Here is a 26,657-nt window from a genome sequence, read left to right as displayed (position 1 = left end):
CTGATGTCCTGGCCAGATGGGGAGGGAACTTGGGGTGCGGTGAGTGGGATGGTGATTACCCTGTCCTCACTCTCCTCCAATGCATTGGCTGAACCCAACCCCAGCCTGATCATAGAGGTCAGCTCCCAGAACACACAGCAGGCTAGAGAAAGGTGAAAAGGATACAAAGGAGCAATCAGAACATATCCAGTCCTCTGGCTGGCAGTGATAGAGCTCGAAGGGGAACTGGGGCAGTTTCCATGTTATGCTGCTACCACCAAAGGGCGTATAGCACATGTGGAATAAATGATAGCTATTACAGTTTGCCTGCACCTTTCCCCATCCCCAAAGGACAAGGGGGATACGTTATTGTGTCATCTCAAGTGGCGATCGGAGCCGTTCCCCACCTCAAGTTGAGAACAGAGACTGACAATTGGGAATAGAGACTTATTCCTTATGGGGAATAGGGACAGGTATGTCCCCCTCCAGGAAGAAGACGGATAATTGCCATCGCATCCCTGGACTGATAGAGCACTCTGGCTGCAGTGTGAAGACTGGAGGGGGACCGATGGGAGACGAGGTGAGGTGAGGTGAGAGGCTGGGGAGGAAGATCCAACCCTGGAATGCTGAGGGCCTGACCCAGGGCAGAGATGATGAGGATGCCAAGGAAGCAGCAGAACCGAGGACCTACTTCAGCACGTGAGCACTGGATGCAGGCAGAGAAGAAATGTGGAGTGAGTGAGTGCAGACCAGTGGAACTGTGTCCTCCCCTGGAGCCAGAGAAGTGGGGGATAGAGATGTAAGCAGACCACCCTCAGGAAAAACTCTGGTGTTAGTGACCCAGTAGCTGATGCCCACAGAGGTGGAAGCTGTCAGAGAGCAGCTAATTGTTTCAGGAGGATGGCGGAGTTAAAGGATCAATTGACAAAGACGGGTGTTCCAGCCCCTTTAGGTAAAGGCAATTCAGTCCAATTTATGTCAGGTGAAAATGGACACTTAAGAGGAAAATATTTGCAGATCGGTATAAATTCAGTCTTGCCCCTAAAGCCAGCCCCAAGCCAAGGAGGAGGAATTTTCCTTGTTTCTTTCTTTCTTCCTTTTTTCTTTCTTCCTTCCTCCCCCACTTCCTTCCTTCTTTCCTTCCTCCCTTCTTTCCTCTCTCCCTCCCTCCCTCCGTCCCTCCCTCTCTCTCTCTCTATCTCTCTCTTTCTCTCTCTCTCTTTCTCTCTTTCTTTCTTTCTCTCTGTCTTTCTTTCATCTCAGGGCTTGGCCAGGGCAGCTTCTGGGTGGAAAGGAAATTCAGTTTGCCTATATTCTTTCACCATTTGCAAAATGGGAAGAATTAGCTGTTTCCTCCCAGTGCCGGGGACTGTTGTGAAGATCGAATGAGTGGTTGAGAAAACCCTTGGAGAAGTGAGATGTGGTATATTCATCTGATGGATATATTATATAACTTTTGATATTATTAGTAGATCTCATGCAGTCAAAGAAAAAAGAACTGGTGACTTGGGTATCGCATGAAACTGATTTCAAATTTTAGCTCTTCCATTTACTAACTGTGTGACTTAGGGCGAGTTATTTCACCTCTCTGAAACTCTACTGCCTCATCTGTAACGTGGGAATAACAGCACCTTCCTTGCAGGGCCTGTGTATCCTATGAGGACCTGTACGTAAGCAGGTCAACACAGTGTCTGGCACACAGATGGTACCAAGTGTAGACATGGAGGATGATAACTATTAACTGATGGATAAACCCAGCTTTCTTTTGTTAAAGAAACTTCCCGAAGTACTTGCTGCCTGCCTACTCTGAACACGGCAACTTCTGGTTGGCTTCCGAGAGGCTTCTCATGAAACATGAGTTAGTCTGGGGAATAGGAAAGTTGTCAAAGATGAGTAGAATCTGGGTGGAGGTGGAAGAGCAGAGAATGAGATGTTCTAGAATGAGAAGGCGCTTTGAGAGTGGGAGCAATGATGACAAGGAGAATGATTCATTTGGGAGGCAGGAGGACCACTTATATAGAATTTCTGGGCTGGAAAAGTCATTGAAATGATTTAGTCCCGAAGCCAGAAGGGCAAGCACACACAGGGGCCTGACGAGTGATAGACGTGAGTTAAAATGGCTGGGGAGACATGAGGGAAGGGTGAGGACTGCAGTCACTGGTAGAGCATGTTATACCTTAAAGCATCCACGTTCAAGTGCTACCAAACCCTGTGAAGACAAATAAAGCACACAGTCCCTCGTATCACAAGTTTGAGACCCCTGACTGCACACACCTGACTGCACACCCCTGCACACACACCCATACACATATGCACATACATACACAAATACACATACACACCAGCACACCCTTCTCATCTTCCAGAGGGCAAGAGTGACACTCCAAGGAACAGTGACTTTCCAAGAAGTTTAGTGGCTGAGTAGAGACTTGTAGGATGAGAGAGGATGAGCTATTATAGAGTAGGGACTTCCACACAACCGGGGAAGCTCCGGACAGACTTAGTGGAAGGAGACACTCTCTAGAGGAGGCTGGGAGTTAAGCTTGACCAGTAGGATGGACGTTAACAGGCATGGACCCTCAGAAGTCACCAGGGAATCTAATATGTGCTTCAGCTATATTGCTCTCATTTAAGCTTCATAGTAATCCCGTGAGGAAAAGGTACTGCTATCCCCACTGTGCAGATGAAGAAACTGAGGCTCAGAGAGGTGAAGTGACTTCCTTCTGGCCACACAGCCAGATGGGTGTAGGAGCTGAGATTTGATCCGAGTCTGTTCTCTCTTCCATCCCACTCCTGACCAAATGGCTTCCTGCTTTGTACAGTCACCCTTTTTTCTTTCTTTGTGCTGTAGACCCTCGTGTTCCCTGGGCAGCATCCTCTCAGTGCTATAAAAAGACTGGAGCCCGATGTGTTCTCTTGAATCTGTCCCCTGGTGGCTCCCCACCTTTGTACCTTCAGGTAGGGCATGGAGTGTGGGCCACCCACGGACACTTTTAATGAAATGGAATAAGAACTAGGCCAGCGAGTCAGATGCTGTTGGAAACCTTGCGTCACTGTCTAAAATAGCCCCAGGGCAGCATGGCCCAGGAGAACCAGCACAGACCCAGGGGGTGTCTGGCATTCAATCCTTCAGTTCCCTCCATGGCCTCTGTGTTCCTGGTCCTTTTTATTTTTCTGGATTACAGTGAACTCTGAGACGTCATGATGCCTGCAGAGCTGCCTGCTGGTCCGCTTCAAACATTTCAGAACTCCAGAAAGGCTTTCCTATCACCAGTCTCATGGCTTAAGATGTACCCCGTAGGATGTGTCACTGAATCCTCTGGTCCCAGCTGGCCTGTCTAGTCCCATCACCTGCATCTCCTGCCCACTACACACACACACACACACACACACACACACACGTGCATACACACACCCAAACACACATACATATCCGTACACACATGTGCACATATACACACAAACCCACACACGTACATATACACACACTCATCCATAAACACACAATACACACACCCAGACTCACATTCACACAAACGCAAAGAGACACGCACACCTGTACACACACACGCATGCACACACACCCATACACATATGCACATACATACACAAATACACAAACAAACACACACTCATCCACACGTATCCACACACACAGGCACACATGCACACACTCATCCTCACACATCCATATACACATACTCATACACACACCCATACACACATAAACACACAAAAACCCATGCACACATCACTTTATGCTCTAGCAAGAGGAGACTTCTTTTTCTGTTTTTTGTATATTACACTTCAACAAGCCATCCCACTGTATATGCTATTCCTACTTCCCAGAGCAACCCACCCAGCAGACACCTCTCGGTTACTCCTGTAGAGCACATTTTCCTTTGGGAACAGACCCTCCTCAACTGCTGGGAATCTGAGGAAGCTGTCAATCACGTGGCCCTGACGCGGTGACTTGGGGTATCTAAAAGAGTACCCCACTTCCCTTCCCTCGCTGTCTCCACACACACCAAGATGTGCCCCGTGATTTGGGGTCAGAGAGGCTTTTTGTTTTTTGAGTCCTGCTGTAGCTGTTGAAGAAGCATCTCCTCCTTGCTCTGCAGTCATGTTAGCTTGGAGCTGCCCGGAGCTCTCGCCCAGCCTATAGAAGATGCCTGATTGAGAATGAAGACACAGAGTCGAGCTGGGAGAGAAAGAGAAAGAGACCTAAGGACATAATTTCCTTGGATCCAGCCATTCTGGAAGTCAGCTCTGTCCCTTAGACTTCCCAGTTATATTGGCTAATTGATTCTCCCGTTTCTTAGCTTGAGGTATCTTAAGATTTTGTTGTCGTTGTTTTTGTTACTTGTTAACTCAGAATCCTGAGGTTAGAAATAATACAGTGCCAATTGTTTGACCTCTACTGTATCTTTTAATTCTCCCGACAGTCCTTTGAGGGGGATATTATGCCCATTTTGGTGATTAGAAAACTGAGGCTCAGGGAAGTGAAGACACTTGCCCAAGATCATACCTCCTCCTGTCCTCCTAACAGCCTTCATCATTTTAAAAGCTTTTTTTTCTGGAAGTGACATGTGTTTCATTGGCTAAGGTGAATGTAGGTAGGGAAAAGCAGTACTACGCGTGCTTAGAAGGAGAAAAGCCAGAATATGTACAAATAGCCTTAAAGACCACACAGGCCACCATGACACAGTGAGCTCCACAAAGGAAGGACTTTGTCTTATTCATCCCTGAAACCCCAGCATCTGGCACAGGGGCTGCTGTAAAGAGGAAGCCTGGGGAGTGTGTGTTCAATGGATCCCAGAACTTACTATGGAGTGCCCGTCATCCCCATCAATGACAAACGTCTCTAGGCCAAGGATTAGCCTTATCTCTGTACCCCAGTACCTGGCACAGTGCCTGGCATTGAACAGACTCTCACTAAACATTTACCGAAGGAATTACTATGGAATTAGTGATAGGCGATCTCTGCTCACAGTGGTGGCTGTAGTTTCTTTATACCTGGTTAGGCACCATTTGAATTGCTAGGGTCAAGGCCAGAGCAGCACATTCGGAGATAGGGACGCACCAAGTTCAGATTCCAGAGAGAGAATGGATGACATATGCCAGCCTGGAGCAAAAAGAAAGTCTTGGACAAGCCTTGTAGGAAACAAACCAGATACCAGGAGACTCCAACACTGTGTTGGGCTGATGTTAGAAATAAAAGTGTGCGGTCTCCAGTTTAGACCATAAGGAGAACATGATCAAGGGAACCAAGAATCCAAGAATATATGTGAAAACCCAAGGTTTTGGTTGTTTGTTAGTTTGTTGGTGGAGGGGCTTATCTATAGTTTTACTTGTTCCATGTCCTTTTCCTTTTTGGTGAAACTGTGGTCTTTCAGCATAGTGAGAAAGATGGAGCTCTTGAGTTGTGTTAGCATCTGATTCTTTCCCAGATCATCAACTCCTTGAAGGCAACCACTGTATCTTACTTATCGCCAGTCCCACATGAGCATCACCCAGCACAGGATGCTACATACAGGAGTAACTGAGTACGTGTTAGTTTGTATTGAATGTGCACATATGAAACCCCAGAGAACAGGGAGACTATTCCCAGCCAAGTCAGAAGATACAGAGTAGCAGGTAAAACAGAGGGACCTCACTGGGCATTATTATGATTCAGAAAAACTACTGAGTCCCCATTATACTCAGGGAAGAAGTGAGTCTTCACAGTAGGGGTCATTAGATAAATAAGAGTTAACCTCTTCAAATACAGAGAATTGAAAGAAAGAAGGAAAGAAAGAAGGGAGGAAGAGAGGGAGGGAGGGACGGAGGGAAGGAAAGAAAGAAAGGAATAAGGGAGGAAGAGAAGGAAAAAAGAAAGAAGAGAAAGACCACTGTGTGGGGTATCCCTCTAAACAGATCACATACTCCCCTGATTTTTAAGATCACATACTTCCCTGATTTTTAAGCTGACCATCTACTCCACCATTTTGTAAGCACTCAGCATTGCCACTACAATCAGCCCACGCTAGAGGGTATCATCACACAACAGGGCTCTTGGGGGACTCTGGTGTGTGCAGGACCACCAGACCCTACACTAAATGGCACCAGACCTCTTTGCTTTGTGAGTGAATTGGGCTGTTTACCATCCTTTGGCTTGTTTTTACTGCCCTCTCTCAAAGTCGGATTGTCAGCTATTATTGGTCATTTCTCACTGGTGTTGGGGTCCTTGCCTACTACTAATCTCCTGGGGCTTCATAAACGAGGTAAATAACTCTCTACATTCATCTGGACAAACACCCAGTGAGCACCCCTATTTTTGAGACACTGTGCAAGATGCAATTTGGGAGTTATGAGGTCTTTTCTCAGACAGCATAACATTAATGCTAAGAGTGTGAGTTGTACCTGATGCCCTGGGCGCTCTTCTTGTTCTGGCTTTAGTCACTGCATGACCTCAGGCAAATTAACAGCCCTCTTGAAGATACAGTTCCCATGTCTCTAAATTGGGGATAATACAACAAACCTCTGAGTGCCTACGTCAGAGGTTTGTTTGGGGGAATTAATTGAAGGATGAATATTGTTTTATTTATAAGTAGCTTAGAGTCTGCAACGGGTGATAAAACTTGTGGATAAAACATGTATGGGAAGGTCACTTCTTGGAGGGGTTATCAAGGAAGAGGTACTGGGCTTGAGGAACCGGGAGGATGTTTGGGAAGGGCAGAGAAAGATGATCCAGGCAGAATGAACAGGCAGGTGGTACAGAATCTGGAAGTGAAGGGGCATGAGCATGGAAAAGACGGCCCTTCCTACTGACAGAGCCAGAGGAGCTATGAGGTGGGGCAAGAAATGCAAGATGAGACTAGCCCAGGGTTCTGCAAACTACAACCCGGGGGCCACGTTGGCTTGCTGCCTATTTTCAAACAGCCTGAGAACTAATTTTTTTTTTCCAATTTTAAATAGGTGGAAAAAACAATCAAAAGAAGAATAATCTTTTGTGGTACATTATAATGATGTGAGATACAAACTCCAGGGTCCGCACATAAAGTTTTATTGGAACACAGTCATTACCTATCATGTATGTTTTATTTCTGGCTGCTTTTTGGCTACAAAGGCAGAGTTGAGTAGTTGAGACAGAGCCTATAGGGCATGTAATGCTTAAAGTATTTCCTATTTAGCCCTTTACAGAAAAAGTTTACTGGTCCCTGGTCTGAACCCTAAAGTGACTTGAATACCCAACTAAGGGATTAGACTTGAGCCCACGGGTGACAGGGAGGCATGGTGGGGTGGCAGCGCCAGGAATGAAAACACCATTTTCTTCTGATGATCACAGGCTCTCCATCCTCCCATTAAGCACCTCTGTAATGTCTTCTACATATGTGCTTCCTTCCACCAAACTTCTATCTTCTGAAGAGACAAATGTGTTCTCCCTTTTCATGTTAGGATTTTTTTTTGCTTTTTGAAGAATATTCACAAGGGGTTTCTACCTTACATACTAAGTGCAGAGAGATATGGGTTCCACGCTAATCAGACTGGGTGCCACTCTGCAAGTCATTTTGTGCAATTTCATGTTCTCTTTCCCCGAAAGGAGAATTACTTCGATAGATTAAAGCCTTTTCCTTATTGGGATGGGCGTCGGTCTCTTTCTCTCGGAGCCCATCCACTGTCTCTTGATGCCTCCCAGATAGGGAGGCCCTCATTTCCCAGAGTCGCTCTTGGTGAAGCAATTTCCTATCTCTGCCAGCCCTACAGGGTCTCGTTTGCAGAACGAGGGGGATTCTGGTTAGGGTGGAAAATGGAAGGGGCTGGAAGGTGACCCGTTCCTTTCTGCTGTGGTTTCGACTCAGAGGCACATGCTCCTGCTTGCTGGTCAAAGGGGTTGCTTTGAACTCTGGCCTTTGCAAGGGCTCTAGAAGGGCATATGGAGACTAATGGGGCTCCCACTGTGGAATAAACTGGACACTGGACTCAGTGAATTTAAACCTAACTAGCTACATTTGCAACCCAGCATAACACACAGACGTAACGTGAGTAAACGCCTGCTTTTAATCGCTAATTCTTCTTTCTGAGGTTTTGGATGAACTTGGTGCTTATACTTTAGTGTTTTCAAGACTCACCCGTGGAGCATGTTAAAGTGCAGATTCCTAGGCCGCGCCTCCAGAGTCTGATTTACTAAGTTTGAGGTTAGAAGAATCTGTACAGTTAAAAAAATCCCTGGATGATTCTGATACTAGTGGTCCCAGAACACCCCTTGAGAAATGCTGTCTCAAGATAGCATTTTGTCCTGGTTATTTTTTTTAATTTTTTGCCATACGCGGGCCTCTCACTGTTGTGGCCTCTCCTGTTGCGGAGCACAGGCCCCGGACGCGCAGGCTCAGCGGCCATGGCTCACGGGCCCAGCCGCTCCGCGGCACATGGGATCTTCCCGGACCGGGGCACGAACCCGTGTCCCCTGCATCGGCAGGCGGACTCTCAACCACTGTGCCACCAGGGAAGCCCTGTCCTGGTTATTTTTTATAGCTGGCATGAGACATCGTAAGTGCCTGGCACATAGAAGGTGCATAATGAAGAGCAATCACTGTCACTGCTGGTGTAGGTTTTGAGATGCTAGTCATTAGCGCTACTTTCTCTTTTTTTTTTTGTACTTCTGATCCCTGTGGTTTGCATTTATACCCTGTGCTGATTAATACGGGGCTCATGATGAACTTTTTGGTACTTCTGTCTCCTCCTCCATAGAACAGAAAGACGAATACCTAACTTCTAGAGAGTGTCTGTTGTTACGTTAAATGCTAGGAATTCTTAAGTAATTAGCTGAACTTCTGTTGCTTTATTCTAGTTCCTAATTACTTTTGTATAAATGCACACATTGATACGTGAAGGCAATTTAGAGGGCCCACTCTCCTACGCATGGACATGGGCTTTGCCTGGCAATGCTCTCTGCTAAATTAAGGGCTGTTTTGGCGACCAACCTCCATGAAACACATGCAGCTTCATTCATCACTTTCTGCTACAAGAGATGAAGACTGTGCCAGGAATCAGGAAAACTGGGTCAGCCCAGACCTTACACCTGGTACTGCAACTCGTTTCCATCAACGTGCAGCCATCGATAACACACACTTTTATTTTTCTATTTCTATCATTTTTTTCTATTCATAGTGTTTATCTTTCTATTCATACTATTTCCTATTCACACTATTCAGGGTTGCAAAACTGTACTCATAAAAGAAATAATTACAGCTGGATTTAAATGTCCATCTGGGCCCACTGTTATATTTTTTACATTAATAAAACCTGTAACTCTCACTATGACCACTTCATCCCATCTTGGCTTCCAAATGGAGAGAAATAACTCCCGCTGAATCTTTCCCGGAGAATGTAACTTCTCCGAGGTGTGTTCAGGGTTACGGTGAAGTTCATTTTAGCCTTACAAACCCTTGGAACGTCATGTGAAAAGAGTTCTTTATACTTGAAAGGCGGTCATCTAGTGCCGCCATGCTCCTCTGTATCGAATATTGTTCTAGGCTACATCAGGGCTACAAAAATGAACAGGACCGCATTTCTGGCTTTGAGAAAGCCTAATAGAACAGTGAGAAAGACACGTCTAAAAGAAAAAAGAAGTCTTATGGACTAAAGTACAGATTTGTGCAAATCTCTTCCCTGGGGAAGGGAGTGGAGGGGAAATCTATCCACAGGTGATGCCACCTGGCATCAGACTTGAGAGGAAGAAGAGCTCCTGCGTGAACTCTGGGACTCAGGGAGAACTTAGGCATGGGCATGGGCACATGCAAAGGCCCTGAAGCAACTCATTCACTTAGTCATTTGCTTAACCATTCAAAAAAAAAAAAAAAAAAAAGCAGAACGATTTTTGCAGAGACAAACTAAATCAGGCATAATGTTCTGTGTTTGCGTGAAGGCAAATTGAATGTGTAGGGAAATAGGATGGGTCTTATTTTGGTAGTAGGGAGTGTCTGCAGAAGATGAATGTGGAAAAGGGCTTTAGGGCATGTTACACAGAGTTTTATAAGTCAGTAGAAGATATTCTGGGGGCAATATAGAGACCCCAAAGTGTGAAGAAAAGGAAGGACTCAGTCCAAGTAATGCAATGGGGACCGTGGAGAGGATTATGAGATGTGGAAACAGACAGATCTCTGACATCCTCAGGCCTTGCCTCCACCCTGCCCTTGTCAATCAAAGACCATTCCTGAAAATACCCACTTCACCCCAGTTTTGAAGTTTTCCCCAGAGCCTGGATTCACATCGGCCTTCTTTGGGTGTCTTTGCTATGATTGATAATTTGTACCAAATCCATTTTGGGATGTGGTTTTTCTTCCCCGACATACATCACAGGATATTTTTATAGCTTGATGAATCTAACACATCTGTGTAATCACACAGTTTCCAGAAATCCAGATGTTCCCCAGAGCACCTCTGGCTTCCATGCTCTCGCAAACATTTGCTGTAAACACCAAAGGCTGTTTGTTGGTTTTAATGTTCTAGCTCATCTATTACCCAGTGAAGGTGAAAGATTGAAGCCAGATAGTGTTGCCAGTAAATGTTTTCATCCCTAATGCATCTATTTCTACGGACTGATTAGTATGCTGTGAATGCCCACAGCCCGATTCTGCCTATATGGCCAATCGTGTTGCACCTGCTGTGGTACGGAGAGGGAAGGCAGGCTGGGTGTGCAGAGGCCCTTCTGTTTCCTGGCCTGATGTCCCCAGCTGAACAGAGGGCTCAGCCAGCTGAGATGGGACAGGGAGAAACAAGGGGCCAGGATCAAGCCCCGAACCACTGGGTTACTGGGGCGACTCTAAAACAGCTAATGCATGTAAAATGTTTAACTGTACCTGGGATATGGACACATCTAAGCAAAAGATGGCTATTACTATTAATGTTACAGCCATTCGTCCATAACAGAAGACGCTCACACCCCGTGTTTAAGAAACTCCGTCGTAACGGAATTTAACTTTGAAGCTGGAGAAAGAGCACCTACCTGGGAGTCAAGGGCTCAGGCTGGAGTTTCCTTTGGCCTTAGGCAGCTCTTCCCCTTCTCTAGGCACCAGCTTGTCCGTTTGTAAAGTAAAGAGGGTATTCCAGATGATACCTAGCCGCCCTCCTAGTTCCAATGCAATTAATTATCTTATCCTAAAGCGTTTGTTATAATGTAAAGCAAGAGGAAGCACCTCTAACCTGAGATGCTGTTAAGTGATCGTCTGAAACAGAGTATGGTTGCTTTTCCTCTAGAGAACTTTAAGCAGTAGGTAGGAGATAGTTTTGGGTGAACAGCCTTTCCCCTCTCTGTTCCTTCTGCTGGGTGTACACGTTCAACCTCCCATCTCTGTTCACTTCTATACCTTATGAGGCTTTATTTTGACCCTGCCCAATGAACCCCGCCCATGGGATAAATTAGGGTTCCTCTGTTATTATGTTGCTCAGCATCGCAAATTGAGACTGTATATTTTGTAATTATTTGATTAATGTTTCTCTCTCCCACTACACTGAAATCTCTCGCCCTCTGTGAAAGCTGGGACCATGTCTGTTTTGTCCATCACTGTATCACCCTTGCTTGGCGATGCTCAATCTGCATGTATTGAATGAGTGAGTAAATAAATGAATGAAGTCTTGCCTGGAGGAAGAGAGATAGATTAGACAGCTGCCTTCTGAGAACTGAGAGTCTCGGGATCTTTCACAAAGTAGATATGGGGATGCAAAGTGATGAGCAAAGGCAAAAAAAAAAAAAAAAAAGGCCAGATGAGCAGAAAGGGACCACCTATCATCAAGGACGAAATTCAACTTTAGAGAGAGAATAGATGGCAAACAGAGAGAAATGAAGGTACTATTACATTGAAAAAAACAAGAAGAATAAAGAAAAACAAATGCAGGGCATAATGTCTGAGTGAGGAAAGAACGGGGAATGATTTTCTGACTAAAGCCTGAAGATCAAAGATGGCGCTGAGCACATTAAATATTTCACAATGATCATCAACTTATTAAGACAGAAAGGTTGATTTATTCTTATGTTCTTGGGAGAGAACTGTGAAAAGCAATAACCCATCTCAAGCACGGTAAGCTCGTCTTAATCAGAACAGATAAGTCTTAGAGGATTGAGGGAGATCCAGTGATGAAAGAATGAGTCCCTTGGGTTTCTTGGGAGGCAGTGTGGTAAAGAGAGCCTGGGCAGGGGAGTCCTACAGATGTGGATGGGAGTCTGGCTTATCGCTGGGCAGCTGGGTGACCTTAGGCAAGTCCCCTTCCCCATCTTAATCCCAGTTTCCTTTTCTCTCGAAGAGGTTGACAGTTTAGGACCCATGGGCCAAATCCAGTCTGGGACTTTTTTAAAAAATAAAGTTTTATTGGAACATGTATTGTCAGTGCTTGCTTTTGTGTTTCTAGGGAGGGTAATTGCGACAAAGACCACATGGCCCTCAGAGCCAAAAATCTTTACGGTACGAGTTTTTACAGAAGAAGGCTTGTTGTGAGTATTCATTCATTTGGCGTCTGGCATGAGAATGTGCTCAACAACTGTTGGTGAGATTTGATTAAATCAGTGGATCAGCGAATAAATGCAGAAATGACATGCTATACTTGGAAGGGTAAAGACAGACGTGGGGCGAAATTTCAGCTTCACTCTCTAAGAGCTGTGCAAATTACCTCCTCTCTTTCAACTTCTTTATCCTCTGTAAATTGGAGATAACAAATCTATCTTGTGTAATGGTGGCGGGTAAATGAAACATAGTTTGATTACTCTGAATACAATCATTCAATAATTTTTTGTTCAATTAAAGTCTTGGATAAAACGAAAATAACTGCCATTGGTCAGTCATTGCCTTGGAGGCATTAGGGTCTCAGGGCGAGTTGCTGGTGTTCTCACACCAGGCTCAGAAACCACCTCTACTAGTTCCCGACTTGGGACCGCGGTTCAGAAACAGGAAGTCTTTTAGCTGGAGCCGTCACCTGAGTCTGAGCACCATGCTTGGCATATAATAAGAGCTTGACATTTGTGAGTGAATAAATGAATGCAGCTTTAGGTATCAACTCTCCACTGGGTGAAGCCATGCCTTTCAGGTCTTCTGGGGGTCATCTCTTACTCCTAAGCTATTTCAGAAAAGTAATTTGATCCTTTCCACCCTGTTTGGGCTGGAAGGGATGCTGGAGCCATTATTCAGAGGATCCTCTGACAGAGCTTTCCCACTGGCATCTATAGTTGGCAGTTCCCAATCCTGCCTATGCATTGGAAATCCTGTTTGCCTTCTAAACAGAGGGCTAATGTAGTCAGGCTGAAGTTCTGGAAATACCTTTTGACTGCAGTAAGGAGGGTGCCCTGGAGGAGGTGGCTGTGACCCTGTGTGGAGAATAAGGAGGCTTTTGCAATCCAAGGTCCAGGCAAGAGATCATGCTTGTACTTCCAACAACATGTGAGTGTTTTCTATGTGCCAGACATTGGGCTTGGTTTAGGGATTCAACACAGAGTCAGACGGCCATGGCTCCTTCCATTGAAGGAGATCAGATTTTGGCTAATGAAGACATCATTCAAGTGGTGAAGTCAAGGAAGGGTACTGGGGCTTCCCTGGTGGCGCAGTGGTTGAGAGTCCGCCTGCCGATGCAGGGGACATGGGTTCGTGCCCCGGTCCGGGAAGATCCCACATGCCGCGGAGAGGCTGGGCCCGTGAGCCATGGCCACTGGGCCTGCGTATCCGGAGCCTGTGCTCCACAGCAGGAGAGGCCACAACAGTGAGAGGCCCGCGTACCGCAAAAAAAAAAAAAAAAAAAAAAGGAAGGGTACTGGAGTGGGGTCTGTAGGAGGGTTCTGTGTATTAGAGTTCTCCAGAGAAACAGAACCAATAGGACACATTTAGCTATATAGAAAGACTTATTATGAGAGATTGGCTCAGGCAATTATGGAAGCTAAGTCTTACGATTTGCTGTCTGCAAACTGGAGGCCCAGGAAAGTTGGCGGTCTACTTCCGGTCCAATTCCTATAGCTAGAGACCCAGGGAAGCCAATGGTATAACTCGCAGTTTGAGTCCAAAGGTCTGAGATCCAGGAGGACTGATGTTGGAATGCAGGAGAAGATGGACGTCCAGCTCAAGCAGAGAACAAATTCACCCTTCCTCAGCCTTGTTGTTCTATTCAGGCCCTCAACAGATTGGGTGATGCCCATCTGCATTGGTGAGGGCCATCTTTACTCAATCTACCCATTCAAATGGTAATCTTCTCCAAAAATACCATCACAGACACACCTAGAAATAACGTCTTATCAGCTCCCTCAGCATCTCTCGTTCAGTCAAGTTGACACGTAAAATTAGCCATCACATCCTGTTGCTGTATGTCATTTACCCCAGAAGATTTTGTGATTGGTACCCTAACCTCATCCTTTCTTCCTAAAAGGGGAGTGAGAGGAAAGTAAGTTTTACTTGACTCTGATCCATGATAGTAGCAGCTGTAATAAAACAGTAACCCTTTACCGAGTGTTTTTAAGTGCCAGACACAATGCTATGCACTTCTCGTAAATTTTTCTGTTTAATTCTCACAACAACCAAAGGAGTTTGGATTATGTTGTTCTCATTTTGCTGCTGCTGAAACCTCATTATGGTTCAGAAATGTTAGGTAGCTTGTCTAAAGCCTCACAGCTGATAAGCAGCTAGACCTGGGACTCAAACTCCAATCTAGCCAGGCTCGGAGCCCACGTGCTTTCACCTGACGCCACCCTTCTCCTGTCTCTGCTGTCAGCCACTCCCGAGGCCCCCCTTTGCAGCATTAAATAGACCCTCAGGCTTTCTGATTCCACAGGGGTACTGCACTCTGATTGTTTCTCGTTAGCAGTTGTTTTCCCTTGCTCTGTGTGCACTTGGTTACATAATACCTGAAAATATTAAATTAGTTTGCCTTTATAGGAAATTATGTTCCATTAGGGCCACTGACAGAGCTATTCCGAGACTTCCAAGAGAGTTGTGCGCTTTTTGGAAGTGTCTGACAAATCCAGTTGCTCTCAGGCAAGGAGCTCTATGAAAGCCTTGTGGCTGGTTGAATAATTAGGCATTAAGTGACTTTAATAATAGACATACGAGGCCCAGACAAGAGGTTCCACCTTTGATCATCAGAGCTGCCTTGGGGCCCGCTTCTGGCAGAGAAAAGGAAAGGGGCAGAGGCGCTCAGTGGTCTGCAAAAACCATCCTGTGACGTCACTTCCTATCACTCGGCCTGTCACTCAGCACAGGTGGGAGACCAGCTCCAGGGCAGAGACTCTGCGAAGAAGCCTCCTCTTCGTCATCCCCTTCCTCTAGGGGGCGCTACTGTGGTCAACGGCACCAGGATCCTGCTCTGCTTGAGTCATGCACCTGCTCAAATGACTTCTCAAAATGCTCCCTGGCGGTCCAGTGGTTGAGACTATGCACTCCCACTGCAGGGGGCAAGGGTTCAATCCCTGGTGGGGGAACTAGGATTCCACATACCGCCTGGTGCAGCCAAAAAAAAAAAGCAAGGCAAAGTCCACCTTGGCTTGACATCAAAATCCTGCTAGATTTGGCTTGCAGTTACTTTTTCAGAATGCTTCTTTACATGGAGCTAGTGGGCTTCATGATTTCCTATTTGTCCCCATGTTCGCCTCCTAATGTCACCCTCTTGGCCTTGCCTGTTATTGTTCCCCCACCAGGAGGAACTTCCTTCTATCTCTGCATCCTACCTAGGGTTCAAGCCTCAGCTTCAAGACCACCTCTTCCAGGAAACTTATTTTAAATCATCTTGCCAAAGAATTCTCACACTCTCCTTTGCATACCCATAGCGCTTTATAGCACGTAATCTAATCATCTTATTTCCTCTCACCTTGTATTAGAATTATCTTATACAAATCTTCTCTCTCTTGCTATATGGTAAATTCTTCAAATGGAAGGAATATGTTTAGCCTCTCCCAAAGTTTCCCTGGCTTCTCTTACAAAGCCTTGCAGGCAGTAGGCATTTGACAAATACATGCTTTACATATCCATCAGTTTGGTCATAACTATAGAGACTGAGGTCCCACGGCCATCTATCCATCCATTCCTTCTTCCTCTGGTGGCACTTATGAACACCCTCCAACCTTTCTCCACTCTCATGTATGATATCTCTAGTATCAAAATTGTATTGAGGGCTTCCCTGGTGGCGCAGTGGTTGAGAATCTGCCTGCTAATGCAGGGGACATGGGTTCGAGCCCTGGTCTGGGAGGATCCCACATGCCGCGGAGCAACTGGGTCCATGAGCCACAACTATTGAGCCTGTGCGTCTGGAGCCTGTGCTCCGCAACGAGAGGCTGCGATAGTGAGAGGCCCGCGCACTGCGATGAAGAGTGGTCCCTGCTTGCCACAACTAGAGAAAGCCCTCGCACAGAAACAAAGACACAACACAGCAAAAATTAATTAATTAATTAATAAACTCCTACCCCCGACATCTTCTTTAAAAAAAAAAAATTGTATTGAGGCAGGTGGAGAGATGGGTTATGGGATGTTAGGATCCGGGATACGGACATGCTTTGAGCACAAGTCTGAACACACAGAGTGATAGGCAGGCCCCTTGAGACTGGATCCCTATTTCCCAAAGAGAGGGTGCATTTCAAATTTCAGATGGATCTGGTATTTGGTATGGGGGAAAGGGCACTGAAATTGCCTGATGGCTTGAATCTTACCTGCTCCATTTCCTAAGTCCACCTTCCCAGCCTCATCTCCCACCATCCCCCACCTGCCCTGTGATCTAACCACACCCAGCCCTGCACTGACCCTGCAGCACACGACGGGAGGGCCAGGACTGCCACTCCCTGTCTCCTATCCCCCCTCCAGGTTGGACCCAATGAATGTCAAACACGAAGATTCCGGTAGGAAATAAAACCACTCTCAGATTCACTCATGGTTCAGCTGCACTTGGAACTTCTTGCCTGAATCTGGACTGTGGAAGTCACCCACCCTGGGACAGATGGACAGGCTGCGCAGCAAATACAGGCCTACTGCGGTAGCAACACCCACCCGTCCTGGGCAGAGGCAGGTAGCGGGACCCTCGAGAGATGTATTTAGTCATCCCTGGAAGACACCGTTCTTGTTCGCTCTTTCCCATGAATGGCCTTCGGACAACAGAACGAGTTGCCCTTCAGTCTCCCAAATCCAACTACTCCTTCACGGGGAGAGAGGAAGGTGGGAGCAGAGAGAGGAACCCAAGGTGTCCCCATCTCCTTCCAGGAGAGGACCAGAAACTCCTGCTTCTCTACAGATCGGCCATAGCAGAGCCTTGAGTGATTTCCCCTGACATATATTGTGTATCCATCTGCCATCATGCCTTTGCCCAGGTTGGCCCTTGTTCCCAGATTGTCCCTTTCTCTTATTTCCACCTGACAAGGTTGTACTCAAACACTGCCTCTCCCTGAAGTCTTCCCAGATCTGTCCATTCTTCTCAGGTTGTATTCAATAACCTCCTCTGGGCATCCTTGATCACACCCCTTACCTGCTTGTGTTCTGAAGACACGTGATGTACCTCTCTGCCCTCTCCCCATTCTTAACCCTGCTCCCTGGGCTGCAGTCTCCACAAAGGGCAGCCCCTGTAACTGCAGTGCCCACCCTAGCCTGGCTCAGGGTCTGTGCTCCTGAAGGTTGATTGGATTCGCTCAGAGAATCAGCTGTCTGGGGGCACAGGGCCAAGTGCTGTGATGTGTAACCCTGGGCCAAACGTGCCCCTCTCCCGCTGATGAGAGCAAGGTTTTTTGTCGGCATTCCAATTCCCATGTCGGGACCCTGGAGCACATGATGCTGAGGCTCTCGCTCTGGACCAGCATGTGAAGACCTGTTTCTCAGCGGCCCACCTAGGAGTTTTCCTGGCTTTTCTCACGGCTGACTCTCCTCCAGCAAAAACTCCACTCTCATCCTCCCGCAGGTTAGGCAGTTCAGTGAGTGACCCCATGTCCTCCCAGGAGCACATCTGCGGCTGCAGCCTTACAGCACGACCTTGCTACCTAGTAACGCAAGCAGTCGTGACTGTCTTTAATGGGGTGGGTGTTTTATAGCCAGGGGAGTTCAGGCTTGGGGTCTGACAGCTCCAGGCTCTTGGAATGTTCTTGGTGTGAACAAGTGGTCCATAAAGGCTGGTTTCCTTCTCTCTTAAGCTGGAAAAGGGGTATCATTTTAACTGGTCCTCACGACAACCCTGGAGAGAGTTGTTATTATTGCCATTACTATATTCATTTTTTTATTGCCTGGCTTAAGCTGATGAAAAGAAAAATCTGTGCTTTAAGACAAATGAAAAAGAGAGAATGTTTATCCAGTGTTTAGGAAACCGAAGGTTATATTAGACGACATATGGGAAATGCTTAGTTCAGCTCACAGTAAGTAGATACGCAATAAATGGTAGCTATTGTTATTATCATTATCATCAGAGACGGGGAGTGACTCACTCAGGGTCACACAGCTGGTTAATGACAGAGCTGCACCTGGAATTCGCACCTGGACTTTTAGGCTTTGGGCCCTTTGCCTTTCTCTTGCCCTCCCCCTTCTCCTGTGGATCTGTGTGTACGACCTTCCAGATCCCTTTTAGGTCTTGGCCAGACTCATTCTGCCACTCAGCAAAAAAAAGAAAAAAACCCTCTTCTACCACGATGCAGGGAAAGAAATTACCCTTAATTACTGGGGCTTCTCTACAATTATAGGACGTGCATTTGAACTCTTAAGGGTCCTCTCCTGAGGATAACCTTTATTTGCCTGATTGCGTCTGTTCAGTTAATTCTGGCTAATTACTATTTTCTTCCTATTAGATTCTAATTATATACAGTATTTTCATTATAAAGCATAATGTTTCCCAGAGAACCATGTCAATTATACAGGCAATATTACCGGAGGTCTAGTTTACCTCATTAAGCCCAAGCAATGAAGCCATGCATCCGATTAAACCCCCAGTTTTCGGGATGGACTTTAACCATATGTGGGTACCAGTGACTCTCACCTAGAACTTGCTGGGTGTGGGAGAGGGCTAGAGTGCTTTGGAGGAGCCCCAGGAGGGAGGTGGAGGTCCATTCGGTCATCTTCGGGTTTCTGCCTGAAACATAAGCACTGAACCCTGGTGTCCTTGGTGTTTGTGGATTTTACATTCACAGTTTGGTCTATTTCTGAGAACTCTATGATTTGAGTTTGGCTGAGGCATGGATTTAATATTGTGGTACAAAAGCAAGGCTTCCTCTCGATTCAAAGGCTTCCGGTGGGCCACCCAACATTGCCATCTCCACCCCTCAGTACGCTAACACTGTAGCATCTTTCTTAGTCCTGATTCACCCATCCATCCACTGTCTGACATCCCTCCTTGAATGTCTGTAGACATCTTCCCCTTCACATGTCCAAAGCAGAACACATGACTTCTGCCCTCCCTGGACCCTGAACCCAATCCTCCTGTATTGCTCCCATCTCAGTAAGTGTCAAAACCTTCCACTCAGATGCTCCAGCAAACTGCCAAGAGGTCATTCGGATTCTCTCTTCCCTTCGTCTCTCACATCCAACCTATGAGCACATCCTGTGAACTCTAGGTCCCAACTACATCCTGGATCCCTCCCCTTCTTCCCATCTCCACTGCTACACCCTGGTCCAGGCCATCATTATCCCTACTATATAACGGCCTTCTAATTGGTATCCTGTTTCTTTCCCCTCCCAGCTCCTGTATCCTGTCTCCTAACAGTAAATCAAGGTGATTTACCAAAAAAAAAAAAAAAAAAAATCAGACCATGTTACTCTCCTGCTTAAAACTCTTAGGTATATTGTTTTTTGAGTTAAAGCCAAACTTTTTACCATGTCTGCAAGACATGATTATTCTCTTTCCTACTTATTGGTTAAGTATCTATTGAGGGCCTACTATGTGCCAGGTACTGTCATGTACAAATGGTTCCTGTTTGTATGGGAATAAAATGGTCAAAGATCACCCTGCTAAGCATCACTTTTTCACATCACTTTGATAGTACTTAATACTTCATGTGTTCGTCTTATCCAGCTGGATCGTCTAAGAGATCTGCATCCATATCTGTGCCCCACACTCCTGACCCAGGTCTGGAAGCGTCTCAAGAAATGTGAGCTACTTTGCTATGATTTAACACTCGGGCAGGAGTTGGAAAACAAAGTTGATTAAAAAATACACTTTTATTGGATTCTAAAGGAATTAATAAAATCCTCCCTTTGGGGATTAATAAAGCAGGATTTTTTAATATTAGCTTTATTTTTTCTACTTTGTAAAAGTATTTTAATCAACATTTTAGGCTTTAAAAGATGGACTCAAGCTATGTTCTCTACTGGGGGGATGGGGATTTCATCAGCTCATTTGTAGATGTCACATTTTTTATATTGGCTGCCTTGTCTGAAAAAATGTTGTTACTATTATTTCCCTAATAAAAATCTATGAAAACTGTGAAGTTCAAGCAAAAAGGGAAGTAGCCATTCTTGAGCACCTCGTCATGTAGGAGTTAATTTTTTGTACCAATCATAAACCATGATAGTATTGCTTTTGTTTAGAGAAGTTGAAGACATTGTCTAAAGTGCTTAGTGAATTAGTTGTAATAAGACTGATCCTGGGCTCTGGTGTCAAGATCCTCCATTTATTTGTTGTGTATGACCTTGAGGTCATTGATTCAACCTGTGCTTCACTTTCTCCATTTGTAAAATGAGGATAATAGCAGTTCCTAATCCCTAAGTTTGTTTTAAGAATTAAGTGAGTGATTCCACTTGGAATGGTGTTTGGCATATTCATGCTTCCTTAAATGCTGGCTGTTAATGTCTGGATCTAAACCTAGACTGGTCGTAAATACCACCAGCAGCAACAGTACCATTCACTAAGGGCTCTCTATAACTCTTTCTCTAATCCAACCAAGACACATGTAATGTACACATTGTTGTCTCAATTTACAGACAAGTAAAACTGAGGATCCGTAGTCACTTGTTCAAGGTGAAGCAGCAGGTAAGTGGCAGATCCAGAAATCACACCTAGGTTTGCTTGTCCCCATAGCTCACGTTCTTCATAGCAGTTAAAATGTTTTGTAAACTTTGAAATGTAACATATTCTACGTGTGGAAGGTGGTAGAGACTGAACTGTGTCTGCTGCACATTCCTGCGTTGAAGCCCTAATCCCCAATGTGACTATATTTGGAGATGGGGCTTTTAAGGATGTGATTAAGTAAAAATGAGGCCGTTTGGGTGGTGTCTTTATAAGAAGAGGAAGAGACACCAGCAATGTTCACACACAGAGGAAAGGGCCAAGTGAGGACACAGTGAGAAGGGGCCTTAGACTCAGGGTTCTGTGGGAACACGGGCTTGGCCTAGAGTAGGTGTTCTGGGATGTCTTCTCAGAGGAGGTGATGCATGCTTGAAAGAGCAGGGACTTGGGGGTAGAATCCTAGTGCCTCCAATAAAATGAGTTTTGTAATTTCTAGTAGTAGCTTACCCCTACTTCTTGCCTAAATTAAGGATGCTACTTGTCATTCTGGTCTCTGGAAGTGTTGCTCCCGGAGAGTTTTTTCTGTCACCCAGGCTGGGTGAGATCTACAAAAGTCCTATGCTTCTCCTTGCTAACTCTCACTGCATTTGTGATACCTTGTTTTGATGTGATGCTAATGGAAGAGAGTCTGTCACATTATTGTCATCTCATAACAAGCTTCAAGAAAGCAGGGACTGAATTGGTTAAATTCAGCCCTATTTTCCTCACATTCCAGGAGAATGCCTGGAACACTGTAGATGTGAAATAAATAACTGTTGATCGAATGAAGAGATAAATACAGAAATGAACTTAAACTCTTTGAACCTTAGTATTATCATCTATAGACTGGGCATAATACTAGTTGTATCCTGGGGTTTGGTAAAGATTAAGTGAGGTGATACACACCAAGCCCAACTTCGCTTAGTACCTGCCATGGGATAGCCCTGCAGTGCTAGTTCTTTGCTGCCTTGATGGGTAAGGACGTTTCCAGGCTGAGAAGAAGGGAAAGAGCTATGGTAGTGGAGGCAATAGCATTGTGCGAAGACGAAGTGGAGCATGTTGTATGTGGAGGCTGATTAGGGAGGGAAGCCCCACCCTGCACTGTGTGGGTCTTAGGCATTCAGTGCACAAGAAATAGAAATGTATAGGTCATAGCTGTGACTTAAGTCACCAAGAAGTGATGAGATTACAAACATTTAGCAAATAAGACACACCCGCATTAATATGAATTCACATGATGAAGACCTGTGATGGTGGAGAAGACCTACGGGTGAACGCGGGAGGAAAGTCATTCCACGTGGGAGTTAGAGCGTGGGCAAATGGCCGGAGGTTGGGAGACATGGGGAAGTGCCCGTTTGGCTGCAGTGGAGTTTTGCCTGGGGGTTAAGAGGAGATTAGGCAGCATGGAACCAGATCTCTGGGGATCTCAGGTGCCAGGTTAAAATACTTGGACTTGATCTGGGTTGCACTGTCAGCCCTACAGAGGCCAGAGCTCTTGAGAGCCTAAGTGTTGCGAGTATTAGAGGGTCATCATTTTTCGCCTGAAGGAGGCAGGAGGCTGGATCAGATGACCTCTCGAAGTTTCTTCCAACCACAGTGCTGTGTGGTAGTCATAAGACAGATAGAGGGAAACAAAAACCAGGGACCTTGGCCTGAATTTCTGTCCTTTATAAATCTCCTCCGCTTCTGGGCGTCATCTCTCTGTCCCACAGATTAATCTTCTCTGGCTTCCTGCAGGAACAGAAGGACCTATTGACCTCATCCTGCTCTCCAGGCTGTGAGTGAGAAATGGGGTGTTCAGACTGGCAAAGGCCTCGGTGTGGGCAGAGGGCAGCTGAGCCTGAGGCATGAGCCCCCAGGGGAAAGCAAAGGAAGCAGGTGGATGGCGCTGTTCCAGAAGGGCTGTGCCCCAGGACTGTCCCAAGTGTCCACACCAGACTAGGAAGTTATGGCCTTTTTGTATGAACGTCTTTGACCTAAGATTGGTGAATGTTGGAGGAGATCGCAAACTCTTATCAGATCACTTCCCAATGCAAATGGTAACCTGAGTTCAAGGTGATTTTCATGGGATTCTTCTCTCTTCGTTCTTTCTTATGACATTGGTGGCTCAGATGTGAGGCCCTGTGGTTGAGTAGAAGGAGCAGGTGCTTTAAACAGGAAATCCTGTTCTCTGGCCTCAGCCTGTGGGTGCTCTTGCCTCAGTTTCCTCATCTGTGAAATGGGAATAAGAATAGTGCCCGCCTTAGACGGTTATGGTGAGTATTAAAGTTCTTAGAATCTGACCAGGCACATGGTAAGCACAGAAGAAATGATAACTCTTATTACTGATTTCATTATTTATTAGAAAAAGAGGATACAAATGCCTGTCACGCAGGGCTGCTGTGATAATCACATTCATTCATTCATTTGTTCAACGAATATATACAGAGCACCCATTAGGTGGCAGACAGTGTACTGAGCACAGGGAGATGTGTTATAGAACAAAATGACACAGTTCCTCACTCCGGAGCTGACAGACTGGTGGGGGAGACAGATATTAAACGTGCAACACAAGCATAAATGTACTGCTCGGTGTGGGCAGAGGGCAGCTGAGCCTGAGGCATGAACCCCCAGGGGACAGCAAAGGAAGCAGGTGGATGCTGCTCTTCCAGAAGGGCTGTGCCCCAGGACTGTCCCAAGTGTCCACGCCAGATTAGGAAGCAATGGCCTGTCCTTTACTGTGAAGGAGAAGGGGAATGCTATGGAGAGATTAAAGGTGGGGGGTTCCTGCGGTAGGGTTTCTCTGGGGATGCAGCTTCGGAGCTCCCGTGTGAAGGATGGGTAAGGGTAAGTGTTCCTGGTACTGCTGGAAACACACACCCGAAGACTTTAAGGGGAAACAGGGTGTGGCACATTGGAGGACGTGAATGAGGCAGTGACATTATCAGGGATCAGATGTGACAGAGGCTGAGGTTTACTCTGAGTATAAACTGCGAAAGCGGTGGAGGTAAATGATTTTGTAAACAGTAAAATCCATGCACGTCTAACTTCCTATATTTTCCAGCATAAAATGGTAGGAGTTGGAATTCATAGCATGGAGGTCAGATGAGGAAGGACTTTTAGCCTCTTTGCTTTTACAGTTGACACTCAGAATGAAACAATTGCCTAAACACTACACATACTACACGACAAAATCTGTGTGTGGTTCTAATTCCCAAAGTGGTGCTTGGAGACCTGCCATTGTATCTTGTCTTTTGGATGTGCATTAGCTCTTTTGAACCCCAGTTTCCTGCTCTGCAATAATGGGGATGTTTCCTCTTCTTTGTTTAATGGAGTTGTTCTCTGAGAAGGTTGTTCTGAAAGCTCCAATAAATATTGGTTCCCCTTCCCTCTTCTTTCCTCTGTGGCTTAAGCCTCCCTGTCTGACGCATCTGATGGCAGTCTGCATTGGAGGGAGGCGTTAAACATTCATGGCTGGCTTCTCATCAATGTGTCCTGCCCACCACCCAATCTTGGAGGATCTATTGGGGTCTGACCACTCTAGAAATCGCCCCTTTCTTAAAGGTGCCACCCTGACCATCACCATCCAGTCCTAAAATCCATCAAATTCACACACCATTGCTGTGGAGGTTAAGTTCCTTCTTTTAATTCTGATCAAGTGAGCAAAAGGGAAAATAAGGAGGGATCCATCAGAACGCCTCATGAAAAATATGTATGTTCTTTAAAGGAAAACGGCATACAAATGGGATATATATTTTTTCCAAAAGGGAAGAAAAAAACACGTAGGCTTTTAAACAGAAGACTTTAAGCAGGGAGTGAGAGAGGAAAAATATGTCTCTTAAATGCATTCAGTGCCATTGCCACAAGGCTGTCAAGCTAGGATTGTTTATTAGAAGATAAGATAGTGAAAAATGTATTTTGCAGAAAGAAAATAGTAAAGTCAGGTCTGAGGCAGATAAGAAGCCAAATTTCTATTTTATGCTCAATTGAGTGACTCAGTTACATTATCTGTGAAGCAGGGGTGAAATAACACACTTCGGAAATGAGGCTTGGGTTGCGCTGGGTCTCCTCACAGCCTTGGCCAAGCTGATCCCAGCCCAGCTGGGATGCTGCCTTCTCCGAGCAGAGAATTTGCAGGCTGGGGGTGAGGAGGGGTGAGGAGGAGAAAGGTTCTGATCTTTCTCTTCGGCTCCTTCTTTTTCTTGCGGTACGCGGGCCTCTCACTGTTGTGGCCTCTCCCGCTGCGGAGCGCAGGCTCGGGACGTGCAGGCTCAGCGGTCATGGCTCACGGGCCCAGCCACTCTGCGGCATGTGGGATCTTCCCGGACCGGGGCACGAACCCGTGGCCCCTGCATCGGCAGGCGGACTCTCAACCACTGCGCCACCACAGAAGCCCTTGGCTCCTTCTTTTCTCCATCTTGTTATACAAGCACTTCATTTTGGCTTCATGCCTTCTCCTCTGATGCCGAAGGTGGGAAAGTAAAAATACACATGCGTATAAGATAAAGCGATGCAAAGGCCAGCAGATGTCGGAGCTAGAAAGAGCACCGCTAGAGATTGGCGGGGCTCGGGGATACAGACCCTGGCCTGTGGTCAGTCAGTACCTTATTCGGCAGCACAAACATGTCGCTTGAGTGCTTTGTAAGTGGGATGCTGTTCTCCAGTTTGCCAAAGATCTCATTTCTCCCTTTTTTTTTTTAATGGCAGGAAAGTTTATTTATTTATCTTTAATTGAAGTATAGTTAATTTACAATGTGTTAGTTTCTGGTGTACAGCAAAGTAATTCAGTTATTCATATATATGTGTATATATATATATATATATATATACATATATATATATAATATTCTTTTCCATTATAGTTTACTACAAGATATTGAATATAGTTCCCTGTGCTATATAGTAGGACCTTGTTTATCTGTTTTATATATAATAGTTTGTATCTGCTACTCCCAAACTGCTCATTTATCACTCCCCCAACCCCTTCCACTTTGGTAACTATAAGTTTGTTTTCTATGTCTGTGATTCTAGGTAAATAAGTTCATTTATATTATTTTTTAGACTCCACATATAAGTGATATCATGTGGTATTCATTTGACTATCCATATGGACAAAAGTCAGCCTTGACCCTTCTTTTGCACAACATATACAAAAGCTAATTTGAGATAGATTATAGACCTATGTGAGAAAGGCAAAGCAACAGAACTTCTAGAAGAAAATATAGGGGAATATCTTCATGACTTTCGGGTAGGTAAGAATTCTTAAACAGGACATACAAAATCACTAACCATAAAAGAAAAGAATGAGAAACAGAACATCACTGAAATTAAAACCATTTGTTTATTGAAAGACAACAAGAGAGTGAAAGAAAAGCCACAGACCGGGAGAAGATATTTACAATACATATAGCTGACAAAGGGCTCATATTAGAAATATATAAAGAAAGATTAATCAGTAGAAGAAGACCACCCAATTAAAAACTGGCAAAGACTTGAACAGACAAAAGACTGGCACAAAAGAGATATCACATGGCCAGAAAATATCTGAAAACTCCTCCACATCATTATCCACTAAGAAAATATAAATTAAACTAATATGAGATGTTACCCCAGGCCTAGCAAAAAGGGTACAATTAAAAGGCCTGAGAGTACTAAGTGTTGTCAAGGATATGAAGCAACTGGGACTCATACATTTCTGTCTTATACTTCCTCATCATTATATCTTTTAAGTCTTCTGATGGCAGAAGCCA

Source organism: Tursiops truncatus, chromosome 6 (assembly GCF_011762595.2).
Source record: "Tursiops truncatus isolate mTurTru1 chromosome 6, mTurTru1.mat.Y, whole genome shotgun sequence".
NCBI classification, from domain to species: Eukaryota; Metazoa; Chordata; class Mammalia; order Artiodactyla; family Delphinidae; genus Tursiops; species Tursiops truncatus.
The sequence above is the reverse complement of the archived record's forward strand: the minus strand, read 5'-3'. Positions refer to the sequence as shown.